A 10,130-nucleotide genomic window follows, 5' to 3' on the forward strand; every position below is an offset into this window, starting at 1 on the left:
AATTCACTAAGCTTTGTGATTACGGTTTTTAGTTTTGGTTTCAGTTACTTCTTCTTCGATAGGAAAGGAGCCTGCATGATCGCAGTGCATCACACTATGATTTTCCGCACATGAGATCTTTGGGAATTGTACTCTCATGATTTTTTATTATGACATGTTTTGGGTGTAGAGATATTGTTTTTGATCATGATATGTGATGATACTATTGATGTTTTCAGACTACTGGTTTTTATAAATACGTAATTAAAAACGAAATTTTTTGTCTTGAATTTTGAGATGTTAAAATACAATATTCATCTGTGAGCGAGGACATTGGAGGTAACGAAGTAAGTTACACCCAACAATATTATGCAAATGCAATGACGAATCCCATCTATTCAACTTCAAAAGTAGAATTGGAAATTACACCCAATCGTTTGAATGGCGTTGAGACAAGATTGTCATAGTGTAGTAATACACAATATCTAGAGGTCGACTGACAATTGGTTAGACACCCACGAAATCTGAATCTCAAAATACGCTTGACAGCAGAAAAGTAGCGATCTGGAAAATCGTACATATATACGCATATTTGCTGAAAATAAAATGTAATGTTCGTATGTTGTTTCTTGGAAGGCTTCTGCGAACAATGGCTCTTCCGCTTGTTCCAGGATTTCTTCTTCTTCCCACCACTTTCCTTTTGTGGCTCAGAGACAGCTGCCACCTCATCTAGATCCAGTCCATGATCAATCAGAGTCTGCGCCAGGCACTTGGCGCGATCAAATGTAGTCGGTCTAGCAGCCAAGACGTTCCCTTTGGTTGGGGCCGTCAGCCCCCAGATGTACCTCTCGTTCCTTTTGTTTTCCGGGGTGACCATTCCCGGACAAAGGAGAGCCAGATCACAAAATCTAGCAGTGTAGGCAGCGATGTCAAATCCCTTCATCTTCAGATTCCAAAGTTCATGCTCCAACTTTTGCACCATGGCCCTCGGGCAGTATTCAGCAAGCATGAGTCCCTTCAGTCTTTCCCAACCCATGAAATTAGCCACTTGAAGGGTTAGGGATTTAACTTGACCATTCCACCAGGTCAAGCCTCGGTCGGTGAAGCTGCAGGTGGCGAACTTCACCTTGTTGGCTTCGGAACAGGCGCAAATTTCGAAGATGGATTCGATCTTCTCGAACCATCGAGTCAGAGAGATGACTCCTCCGTTTCCGTCGAAGGACTTGGGCTTTGCAGTCATGAAGTCCTTGTAGGAGCACTCCTTTTGTTGTCCCTGACTTTCGTCTTGTCTTTGAGGGTCGGTTCCACCTCCAGTCCCTCCAGCGTTCATTTGTGCCATTGTTGCAGTTACGACGACGGTAACTGCTGCCTGGAACATGACGGGGTCGAACTGAGGGGGTGGTGGTGGTGGCAGGGTGTTGTTCCTTCGGTTGGACCTTTTTTCGAGAGGCATCTTGTTCTAGAAACAATCAGGAAGAAGAGGATGGTAAGTCGTCAAGATATATGAAACAAGATATATCTCATCCTGATAATAAAGTGTTCTACCAAGCGACAAGCAATGAAAGGTTACTAATGCAAGTAAGTTATCGCTGAGAAACGAATAGGTAGCAACACTAAGAATGAATCTCCTCACATAATTTGGCTCTAGAAAAATACTCCTATAGTAATTTATGATGAATGTTTTCGGTAAGTTTTAGGCCTGTTGTAACACCACCGTCATTCCCAAGCACATGTTGGTCATGTCTTGACTAAATATAGTTGATCAGGCTATATTCACCCTAAACATGATTACATAACCGCCCAGCTTTAACCGCAGTGCCCCAACATCCAAATACTATTTGTTTTGTTCTACTAATGACACGAATTCTATTATGTATGCATGCTCGTATATTTTTTATAAAAATACATATATTTTTTAAAGTATACTTTTAGTGTAGAGCAATTAGGCCCCTTAGTGTTTATAGTTGTATACCACGTAAGGTTCGGTATACTAGTCCGCTATAAACAAGGGCTCTGATACCAATCTGTCACACCCCAAAACCAGAATGGCGGAAACGTTCTGGGGTGGAGGACGTCATGTATACCATCACAACCAATGAATAATAGCAATCATAACAACACAACCATTACAGTGAATACTTAAATGAAAATGATTACACCAGTTTGGAACTTTTTCTGAAACTTGTTTGAATTACATCAAATAGTATGTAAAATATAAACATAAAACTCTTATTGCTCCAGCTCCTCAAAAATCCAGCAGGTACCTACCTACTGATTTCCTGAGAAGACAAGCAGTTTGAAAAATATCAGCATAAAGCTGGTGAGTTCATAAGCGGTATTTTGTAATGAAAACTTGTTGATGAGCATGTAAAGGTGTTCGTATAGTTTCAAGAAAATCCGATATTTTATTTAATGAAAATGTAGTGTTTTCAATCCTGTATAAAACCATGAATGTTCGTTACTGGAAACTGTAGTGATATGCGAAAATAATACTTCATGTGACTAACTAATGCTAATCATGATGTATAAGTATTTTGTACGTGAAACCATTGTATGATCGGTTCTATTTGAAAACCCTAGAAATTCTCCACTTGTAGTGTGTATTAGTTCTATTTAGTATAAATAAAACTGTTGAAGAGTGCCAACTTGTAAACTAAAGGAGATTTATACATATTGTGAGTCGTATAACCATACTTGATATGACCAGACACCTTTCCAACGTTCTTCAGGTGTCGAGTTAAATGATATTTGTCACCCCAGGCATGCCTGCCTAACTGTAGCTAGCAGTTCGGGTGTGGGATTGTCAGTCCCGAATAGATCTATTCACAAATCTCACGCTCTCCCTCCAGTGGACTCTGGTTATACTATGATATGATTTATCCATGTACACCTAACGGTACAATGTTGAAGTAGAGCCTCACAGTATCGTACAATCCAGTTTACATGTAGTGTTGTAGCGTTATACCGTAGTGAAATCCGTATGTATATTGTATGTGGTGACAATTACAGTTATGAATTCCATGTTCATGTTGTGATGTAAACTATAACTAAATCTGTGATATATGTTTAGTAGTGAAAGTTTGTGTACTTGTTATGTTTCGAAAATCCCAAACTATACCGATTATAGTTTACATGTATAGCATAGTGAATATCGAGTCCGAAAAACTATGCAATTTAGTGATAAGTTGAAAAACTTCCCTTATGCTCAACATAGTACAAAAGGGTTAAAGTATGAGAATTGCATGAGTTTTATATTTGTTAAAAGCTCTTTGTATTAATTTACAAAAGCATTTATGGTTTAGCTTATATTAGCTCCCCTGAAAACGTTTTAAAACCAATAAAAGTGTTGGGGTATGAACTCATCTTGAGCGAGTGGTTTGAACAAAAGACCGGTACGAGATGCTGAGTGACGAGTGAAACCTCGAACTCAATTTGATCCTAATAACATGTAATGATACACATAGGAGTCAAATGAAGGTATTTCCCTACTAAATACCATAGAGAATCACTCTAGGGACTTGGAACTACTTGCACAAAGTGATAGAACCTTGAAGGGTTGAGTATGGGGAGTGTATGCCCACGTTGAGTGTGTGTGCGGCCATGGGTGTGCGGCCTAACGGGTGTGCGGTCGTACACTCATGAAAGAAGATGCCTTTAAAGTGTGCTCAAGGTCCATACTTTCATCCACGAAGTGTTCTAGGTCTATACTCAATTGTACTGCAAGTTAAGGGTCCTAGAAGTGGGTTTGCGGCCCTATGATGAGTGTGTGGTCGCACACTAGAGTTTGTGGTCGCACACTAGGGTGTGTGGTCGCACACTTGAGTGTGTGGTCGCACAAGGGTGTGTGCGATCGTACACAGGTGTGTGCGGTCGTACACCCCACAAGATGATGTCCAAAATGTATATTCCAAGGTGCAACAAGGCTAGGGGCATGTCTATCTCGAATATGGAAGTCAAACTCTCACTTTGGAGGGTGTTTTAAGGGTGTGCGGCCACCCTAAGAGGGTTTGCGGCCGCACTCACTTCCAATCACGAAGAACATGTCGATTTTTGTACACTTAAGGCTTAGATAGAGTGGTCTTTCATGGATTGGAAGCTAGAGGATGAATTACTCACGTTGTTGAAGCTTTGGAGGGTTCAAGGTTGGAGAAATTTAAGAGAATAGGGTAGTGTGCTGCCAAGGAGTGAAAAAAATGAAGGGGAAAGGAGTCTACCATTTATATATGGGAGAGAGTGCTACCAAAAAGTGAGTGTGTGGCCAAGGAATGAGTGTGCGGCCGCACGCCCATGTGTACGGTCGTACACTCCTCCAAGAGGTGTGTATGGCCCAGTTTTCTCACTATGTGACACGCTGACTCATTCCTAATCTCAACCTTGGTTAAATTTAAGCTTAGAACACTTAAATGAACCCTTAAACAGTACCAAAAAAAACAAGTTGAATATTGATTGAATTGACTAAGTGTACAGGATAGAAGTTCCGGGTTGTCACAATAAGTGACCTGTGAGTGAACAAAAAATCAAAATGAACTACATAGTTTGTTATAGACTATTTACAAGATGTCAAATATCAAAAACAAACACTAGGGTTGATACAAAGAAATCAATATGAAGTTATGATAATCCTGAAAAAAAAAAAAGTAAACTTAGATCAGAAACCTGCATGGAACAAAGATAAGGTTTCTCCAAGATATAAGACAAATTTTAATTCACGCTTAGCATTACACATCTGGATTTTGCTTGTCCAGAGTGAAATGCTTTCGGTATTTGTCAATGCATGTACGAAATTCAATGCATGTATGCAATGGTACTGACAACTAAAATCTGATTTATCATAGACATACCTTAAAGTCTTAAACCATAAGTCAAATTGAATCCTCAATCAAACAAAACTACTCTGAGTCGAGTCTATTCATGGACAAACCAATTTGATCTACGTCCAATCAAATCTAGCCGTTACTGTGATATATAAATTGTTCTAGCTAGGGCTCAACCATTACCAGTCACATTTGATAGTTATTAGTTTCACACACACACACACACAAGACTTACCTAGGAAATCGATGAGGAGGCGACCACTGGAGGCGCGACCCGTGGGTTGATGAAAGAAGGTTTCTCCGTAAGGCCACCGAAGAGCATCAACGTCTGTGTGGGATATACAGGCAATTTGTTTAATGTTTCCGGTGTCGGCCAGGGAGTCACCAAAGCTGAAGATGGTTGTATAGCATCCATTCACATACATGCTAGTATACCATAACACCTGCAAAATCATTAAGAAGAATGTAATGGAGCAAGAACATGTGGAAAAATCCATTAGAAGATGCTCCGAATATATATATATATATATATATATATATATATATATATATATATATATATATATATATATATATATATATATATATATATATATATATGTTGTTTGAAAAGAAAGAAGGTAACAAAATTTCATGTGGAAGTTATAACATGGAGCTCCCATTATATAAACAAATCACTTATGTTCATAAATATAACGAAAAGAGAAATTACATGTTATTCAATTAAAATTTTGGATTTTTAACATGTTTTTCATGTTATTAGAAAAACATGTATGGTTTTTTGGATTAACATGTTTTTCATTTTCTTGGTAAAACATACCCACAATGTTTTTTTCCACCTTTCTCTAGCTAGGTTGTTTCTTCTCTTTACTATTAGGGTTAAAGAAAGAAAAGAAAGAAAAGAAGAAATGTACGTATATTCACATAAATTAATAAGAATCTTATGATCTTATATATGTCTACCTGCTACTTGTTATGATTTTTTTTATTGATTATATGATACAATGCTATGATATGGTTGAGATTTTATGATCTTATATATGTTGATTACACAATACGATGTCATTACAAGTTGTAATGACATCATATCGTGTAAAAAACATATATTAGATCATAAAATATCAATCATATCATAGCATCGTATCATATAATCAATCAAAAAGAAAAAATCGTAACACATAGCACCTAGACAAAAAAAATCTTTTAGGGATGTGTGCTCGAAAAAATATTACTCACCTTTGTGTGCTGTAATACATACCCTACTTGTTGCTCTTGTATTCTCCTTTAATCCAAGAACGATATCATTAATATAATACATAAGATTAGGCTTAATCACCTCATATAACAACTTAACACATCGATCAAATAAAAACTAATTTAATGACACTTAGATTACATTGCATCATTAGTTAATTAACTTTAACTTCTTATCTAAACTACAATTTTGATAAACAATATGTTCATACATCAAATCAAATCTATTGTATCAATTGGGTTAAGTTATTATATAAGGTCAGGAGTTGCATGCGCCGCCTCGGTTGTTAGCTAAAAAGCCTTGCTCTTCGCCACAAGGACCGCCTGGTTGCCCTCTCGACCATATGTAATCCTCAATGTCGCCGGAGCAAGCGCTACAACAGCTTCATCCGCCAAGCTCGGACAATCGACCTTCTTATGGCCCCTCTGATTACAATGAAAGGAAATGATTCATGAAGCATGGGTGGTGGTGGTAGTGCAATCCCTGCCGAAGTATCTTGTCTTGTCGCGCTTAGAGAAACTTGAACCAACCGCCCTGCAAACCCCATCATGCATCTTTCCGCACTAGCCACGATGACCCCGACCTGCTGGCCCTTCGATCTAGACTCAAAAACCTTGGGTTTCTCATTGAACCCCCAGATACGTGCACCCGCTCTGCCTTCCTGTAACACCTCAAATTTCAGACCAAAATTTTTATTTTTAAATTACCCAAAAATATTGTTCAGAAGCCAAGTCATCGGAAAACATAAGTGTCAAATACAAAACATCACAAAATATAAGAGTGCCACAAAATGCCTAGTCACAAATTTCCCAGCTAGTGTGTACAATCAGACCTTCTCCTTCCCACGATCCTCAGAAGTACCTGAAACACATATAATCAATAACTACAAGCTTGAAGCTTACTGAGTTCCCTAAGATACCACATACATAACAACATAAATAAACAGTTATGGGTTATCAGCAACCCTGGGGACTAGCAGTAGTCATGCCATATGGGTTATCAGCAATCCTGGAGACCATGGTCTCAGTCACACATAAAAAACATCATACAAAATAAAAGTTAGACCCAACTGTTCATCACAAATACAGCTAGTGTACCGCACATGTAAGTATAAGTGGGGAGACACACCTTATACTGATCACAAATAAATCTCACACCCGAACTGCCGAAACTATACTCCACATAATATCATAATAATTAATTGTAATTAATAATTAAGGTTCGTAACTCAACTTGTGAGTCAAAATCGCACAACTAAGCCCCCATAAGGGAAGAAATACCATTTCCCCTCCCATGGTCCAAAACCCTAACTCTTGACCAAAGGTCAAAAGTCAGCAAAAGTCAACTGCCTAGCGCGTATGTTGGGCGTACACTCCTGTTACACAAGGTGTACTAAACAATCAGGCAGGATCTGGTCAGGCTACGCTGGGCATAGTCAAAAGTATGTGGGGCGTAAGCCGTCCGATCCCAAAAATTACTCCAAAATGGTCTTACACGTTAAGACATGCATCCCAAACACAAATATGACCTTCTTAGAACTTCTTAATCCATAAAGTCCAAAACTTCAAGCCTTTCCATGGCTAAAAAGAGTTTAAACCTTAAAACTCAAGCTTAATCCATACTCAACACCACCAAAATCTTGCATAACTAGAAAGGGACCATCAAGCAACCATTTTTATGAATCTACAATACCTAAAACACTTGAAAAGACAGCTAATATGTTATGGAGAACTCCATACTCAAAAAGGTCCAAGCTTTAGGACAAAAAGCTCATAAAAAACTCATATATGGACATCTAGAAGGAAACACATCAAGGTATAAACTTTACACCACCTTCTTCATTAGTCTTATTCTTTAGCAAAAGGCCACCAAAACCATCACTAAGCTTCAAGATCTTCCTTCACAAGGAATACACTCGAGATTAGGGTTTGGAAGGAGTGGAGGCTGATTATGGGAGGTCCAAGGGTGAGTTAATGTCTTGCAATAGGGGTGAAACCCTAAACTTTAGGGTTTAGAGACTGGGCTAGTACGCCCGGCATACCATATGCACGCCCCAGGGTACAAATGGCTTCCGCGATCCCGAGCTTCTCCCGAGTACGCTGCGCGTACCCTCATGTATGCCCATCGTACAGGATAAAAGGTGGAACTTAAACCACAAAGGAAAAAATGTACAAACTTTCATTAGGTCAAAGGGTAAAAGTGAAAGTACCTGATAATCAGATTTTACACTTCCTCTTCCGATGTGCTCTAAATCGATTTCCCACTCCCAATCCCTGGATATCATGTCCTCTAATGTTGGACGGGCTTAATAGCTAACAAACTCCCTGATATTATATCTTAGCATATCATGTTACTGATTCTTCTTCATATCCTCATTTTCAGCATACCGGGATACCAATAAACGTCTCTCTCGGAACTTGGCGGTGGTCTCTACCAAGGTCTCAGTCGTATGCCGCATATCTTGGAACTCCATCGCCAGCTGTTGCACCTCAACAGCAGGTGCAAACTCCCCTCGGAACTGGGTTACAAAATCCGACCAGGTCATGGCCTTAATGGCTAAAGTTCCCTGAGCATAACCAACCTCCTCCCACTAATCCCGGGTTCGCTCCCTCAGACAGCCTGCAGCAAACCTCACATTCGACCCCTCGGGGCAGAAGCTAGTCATCTGATCACACTCCATGTCTGATGTTCATCATTTGGTGGAAATGTTGTCCTTCACCCAAAAGAAAACTGTTGCCCTACATCCCCTAAAAACCTTGAAGGAGAGAGTGTGGGCTACGTATTGACCAGTAGCTACCTCTGATCTAAAGGCCCGGAAACGCTCCCCCATCAACTCGATGAAACGCTGCTTGATCGATCCGAACATCACCGGTGTTGCATCATGGATGCCTCTCGTAATATCTGATGCGATAAACTACTGTAGCCCTCATCAATTGGTTTGGTGTCCATGCCCAATCTCGATCTAGATCCCGAACCTCCTTCTCCGCCATAGGTCATCACCATGTTGAAACACAATACATAAGCAATCAGTACACGCACGAAGAGGTTCACACTCCGAAAGTTTCTCGAAATCATCAAGACCTTCATTGTCTTAGGTATAGATCCTATGTTTTCATTAGTACGGGCCCAATACTACCATCCGTACCTATGTATACCTTCCTCAGGGACTCTCTCTAATTCTCCAACTAACTTCCTACTATCCATTACTTCACTCGCACTATATAGCTCCCTATGCGCTAACACTTATCGTAGGCTTTCCTAGGATTCCCTTTTTCGATCACCTGCTAATATCAACTGTAGAAGAGACTCCCTCCAACTTCTCTAACTGCCTCACAAATACAGTTACATGTTATCGACATCAAATAATTTTTGAATGCTAAATCCTACCCTACAATGGTTGGACTCAAAAAAGAGCTATTTCAATATGGTTGAATTTAACCTTAAAAAATTATCCTATCCCCATAACATGTAATCTTACGCATTCACTTAATAATTAAGTTAATGCACTGCCCCTAATCAGGCCATTCTATTTATTCATCTTAAATCTATAATAGCATGCAGTTCTAAAGGCTCGTACAATTGAAATACAATGCATCTCTCCAAGAAATCTACCATGCAATTACGAACATATCCTCAACCCTAATCTTGCATGCTACACAAATACACATATGTTGAAATTATAAACATGTATGGGTATTTTAGGAAATCCTTACTTCAGAACGACTGATTGCACGTATCACACCCATTTCTTTAAAAAAAATCCATGTATAAAATCCTTTTTCTTTCACAAAGATTTCAAATTCCTCGGTTTGAGTTCAGACATACCCGACTTTGTGCCGGAATCCCTAAAACCAAGGCTCTGATACTGTGACAACCGAGAGGTTTCCATCACTGATTCCCATTGGGAAGCTGGAAAACAGATGTAATAGCATAAAATAGAAATATTTGATCTTTGAGATAATAAGAATAAAATGTGTCATTACATTTATTGCTAAAAATGTTCATTAGGCTAAACAATTACCATCCGAAAAGTTGTAACAGTTCCTAAGATACGTGACATACTTGGATAGTACTTGTTAACA

General features: G+C 39.1%; 1 long non-coding RNA gene across 1 annotated transcript; it reads right to left on the minus strand.

Moving 5' to 3' along the window:
- Nucleotides 1-4,398: 4,398 nt before the first annotated feature.
- LOC145132926 (uncharacterized) lies at nt 4,399-5,290 on the minus strand. Its single transcript, XR_013718296.1, has 2 exons — nt 5,029-5,290; nt 4,399-4,601 (listed from the first exon to the last, which is right to left on the minus strand). It is a non-coding gene; the product is annotated as an uncharacterized LOC145132926 (long non-coding RNA).
- Between the last annotated feature and the right edge of the window lie 4,840 nt (nt 5,291-10,130).

This window comes from Lactuca virosa, chromosome 8, assembly GCF_052849685.1.
Source record: "Lactuca virosa cultivar CGN04683 chromosome 8, Lactuca_virosa_CGN04683_v6, whole genome shotgun sequence".
Lineage (NCBI taxonomy): Eukaryota > Viridiplantae > Streptophyta > Magnoliopsida > Asterales > Asteraceae > Lactuca > Lactuca virosa.